Here is a 4537-nt window from a genome sequence, read left to right as displayed (position 1 = left end):
AAGGACCGGTGGTATCCAAAGAATTCCCTAAACCTTTAGGCCATGTTTGGCAACCATGATTGTTTTTACATGATAAATTTAGTTTCTCAAGTGGTGAGGGGCGTAGGTCGGGCGGGAGGAGAGATTTGAGAGGGCAGGCATGAGTAGAGGGTCAGAAGTGCCTAAAAAACAAGGAAAAAACCAATCATATTTTGAGTGGAGTTTTTCGTTTCCTTGTTTTTCAGGCTTTTCTCATCTTTTTTTAGGCACTTCTCACTCTCTTCTCATCTCTGACCTCTCAAATCTCTCCTCGCACCTGCCCTACCCCTCTCCCACTTGAGAAACTAAATTTATCGTGAAAAAAAAAAAATCATGGTTGCCAAACATGGCCGTAATGACTAATTTTTTGGTTGAAATTTTTGTAACTTGTGCAGTGATTACTTTCCACATATGTGACATAACATGAAGTGATGACTGATTCGTTACAGTTTTCTGACCTATATACTCGAATATTATAAATGAACTCTCGGTGGCCATTTGGATATGCGGATTTTAGAATCCAGGTTTTTAATTTGAAAACAGTGTAAAAGAGGGTTCATGATCAAGCTGTTGTATGCTGTCCTGACAGCATTTCTTAGATTTTAAGTGAGAAATCCATGTTTTAGAAATCTCTCCTGCATCATTAGATTTCTAAAACCTGAAAACATGGGCTGATCTGCTACTCTCTTGTTGACGGAAAGAAGGGCGAGAAGTCAGAAAACGCCGGCTGGTCCGCTTCTTCTCTTGTCTCTTATCTACAATTTTTGAAGAAATCCCGGAGTCTAAAATCCGTGTATCCAAACGGCCCGTTACACGGATTTTAGAATCTGAGATTTCTTCAAAATTGTAGCACAGAGACAAGAGAAGAAGCGGGCCAGCCGTCATTTTTGACTTGTTTTTTACTTCTCGCCCTTCTTTCTGTCAGCAAGAGAGTAGCAGATCCTCCCATATTTCTGTTAGGGGTCGTTTCGATACGCGGATTTTAGAATCTAGGTTTTTAGTTCGAAAACAGTGTAAAAGAGGGTTTGTGATCAAGCTGTTGTGTGCTGCCCTGACAGGGTTTCTTTGATTTTAAGTGAGAAATTCAGGTTTTAAAAATCTCTCCCGCATCCTGAGATTTCAAAAACCTGAAAATATGGGAGAATATGCCACTCTCTTGCTGATAGAAAGAAGGATGATAAGTGTAAAACGAGCAAAAAACGACGGCTGATCCGCTTCTTCTCGTCTCTTAGCTACAATTTTGAAGAAATCTCGGATTCTAAAATCTGCGTATCCAAACAGCCGCAGATTTTAGAATCTAGGGTTTCATGTCGAAAACAATGTAAAAGAGGGTTCGTGATCAAGCTGTTGTATGCTGTCCTGACAGTGTCTTGGATTTTAAGTGAGAAATACATGTTTTTAAAAATCTCTCCTAAATCCTTAGATTTCTAAATTGTGAATATATGGGAGGTTCAGCTACTCTCTTGTTGACAGAAAGAAGGGCGAGAAGTCAAAAACGACGGCTGGTCTACTTCTTTCGTCTCTTAGCTACAATTTTGAAGAAATTCCGAATTCTAAAATCCGTGTATCCAAACGGCCCCTTAGTGTATCAGCCCCCAGATTTTTTATAATTAAATCTGAAGAGTTGTGACCACGAATCCAGTCTCGTTGACATTAGATTTTTGGGTATGGATGTCTACTGCAGGTCCTCAGAGATCAGTGCCAAGGCAGATCCAACGCCTAGCAATGGCTGGAGAGTGGGTCTGGCGTCTCTTCTACCCAAACAGGATAAATAGCTGAAAATGGGGACATGCTATATGTTATAGGACCTCATGTGGGTTAGCAAATTTCAATATGGGTTAGCAATTTCTATATGTTCTAGTACCTCATGTGGGTTAGCAAATTTCTGCATGGCTAAAATATTCTTCCCCTCAATGCATTTATCAAGCAAAGATTGATTTTTGAAATCATATAATCTATTATCTTCATCTAGAAATAGTTTTGGTCATTTTTTATTATCTCATTTATAATCAATCCTCTCACAATGTCATTGATTGGCCCTAGCAGTCTTCATTTAAATTGAGTGCCCTTTTGAGTTTGTGTGTGGGGGGGGCGAGTGATGGTTTTAATTTTAGGAAAAGACAACAAAAAAAAAAAAAAATTAGAGACGTACGAGTAAATTGCATAAAGAACGATCTACTAAATCAAAAGCCTTTATTTAAAGAATAAATACATTATTTAATGGAGCATACTGAATAATATTATTAGCACATTCCATATTAATTTCGACCTATGTAATCATGTCAGTTTTGGACTCACAATCAGTTCTCATAACCCAAAATTAAGTTTACTTTCTTGTACTGTCTTAGCCGCTTGATCAACAATTATAAAGAAAACACGGGGCTGAGCCTCTAGCTCAATGGTCAAGGCTTTGTTCTTCAACATAGTGGTCGGAGGTTCAGTTCCAGCATACCTACGGAAAAAATGATTTGGAAAACACATGATTTAAAGGGCATATTAGGCACATTAGCAACACAGATACCGTCTCTCAAGCCTCAAAATTGAAGTGTGCATCAACATTGGCTTTCTTGGTCTCCGTTGTTCAGTTCTGCCAACACTTTTGACTTTCAGATCTTTGTTCCATTTCAGAAATGGTGACTTTTGGCTTGCTTTATTCTTGGAGCCTTCCTCGTGTCCATTTGATCCTTTTTCATTGTGATTTGTGAATATGGATCTCTGGAAATGCAATGTGGTTGACCGGACTTAAAGCAAGTATGGTCATGATGTTTATCTATTTATATCAAAATTCATCTATGAAATTCAGTCATTGATTGTTGTTGGTCATGTATAAATATTCTGACAATTTCATAAACGGTTATTGTCTCGTTAAATCCAAGGTCTTCACCAATTTGACAATCTTGATATAAAATATATGTTAATGGATTTTCAACTAAATCATTGCTCGTGGTTTGCTTGGAATTTCACACAAAGCTCATCAACCTATTTTACATAGTTTGATAGACAATATGTCAGGACGAGCTGATTTTGTGTGTGTGTGTGTGTTGCCATTCCAAATATTCTGAATGGGAAATAAATCATTTAATTAGGAATTCCTCCCAATTTTCCATAGAAAATCCATGAAATTTGGAGATTGATTCTTCCCCAATTTCCATGGATTTTATGGACACTTGGGGACTGATTATGTTTCACCCCTTTCAGAAAATAAGAGGGTGATAAGAGAAATGATCGATTTAGCCTTTAATTATTGGATTATCTCCACTTTCCATGGAAAATCCTTGGAATTTGGGGATGGAATTTCCCCAAGCTTCCATGGATTTTAGGGAATGGAGGCTAATCAGATTTTTCCCTCGCATGCTCAAAGAAAAATAGAAAAAGAGATGAAGAGAAGAAAATGAGAGAATTATTCAAATTAATCCCCTAATTTAGGAAAAGTTATGTAAATTAGGATCTAAGCCCTCAATCTTCATGACTTTCCTTTAAAAAGGGATTAATTTGAATTTGAATTCAAATTCATCTTACAGAAAAAAGTGAAGAAAAGAAATGGAGAGATCCAATTTAATTGGGTTAATTAAGTTAAATTGGCCTACTTAGCCTACTTAAATCGAACTAATCTTTCGGCAGCTCCATTTGCACGATGGTTGCATTTGTATTCATCCGGAAAGAAGAGCTAGTGGTATTTGGCTTCGCGGCACCCCGTTAAATGCTTTGCACTTTCGGCAACAGCCGATTCAACCGAGTGGATTCCCTTTGTCTTTATTTAAAGTAGATTAGATTATTTCACTATTCATGTTATTAAATCTAATCAAATCTGAGTTTTTTTAGTCTAATCAAGCTAACAATAATTATTATAACTATCCTAAATTGTTCCTAATTTCTCCTAATTAATTAAAGAAACTAATTAATGGGGGAAATGGCCTTGGGGTTTAGGGCTTGATTAGCCCTAATCCCCATGGATTTTTCCCATTGAACCAAGCCTGATTATCTCCTCAAAAGACAAGTTAAAGATTACCTCAAAATGATTTTTCCACGATTTTTGAAATATTTTGTGTTTGCCGATTTTCCGAACTTTTTCCCGAGGGGGAGGGGGTAGGCTCCTTGGGGACCCACTCCCCAAATCTAATCCAAGGTTATTAAGGAGAGGATCTAACCTTCAAGAGTCTAGATCTTACCCTCCTAAGCCTTGGGTTGGATCTTTGGAATGGTTGGTGGGCCTTTTCCAAGCTTTTTCCAAGGAAAATTGATGATCCAAATGCCAAAAATAGCAAAGGATCTTAAAATTCTCCTCCTCCTATGCCATTGCGTGAGAACTGAAATGAGTTCAGGGGTTCCAAAGCTTAACTTTAGATGTGGGACTAAAGACTGGTGAAAATTTTTGAGTTTTTGTGGGTTGTTTGTCTCAGGCTAGCGACCAGGCTGGTCGTAGGCTGCAACCAATCAGGTCCCGGGGCACCGACTTTTGGTTTTTTTAGTAGTTTTTGGGTGGGATTTTTTCTGAGATTTTTCGCTATAGTTTCCTTTG

Source organism: Tasmannia lanceolata, unplaced genomic scaffold (genome assembly GCF_043159265.1).
Source record: "Tasmannia lanceolata isolate RefF3 unplaced genomic scaffold, GAP_Taslan_0.1 ptg000003l, whole genome shotgun sequence".
Lineage (NCBI taxonomy): Eukaryota > Viridiplantae > Streptophyta > Magnoliopsida > Canellales > Winteraceae > Tasmannia > Tasmannia lanceolata.
Note: the sequence above shows the minus strand (reverse complement) of the source record.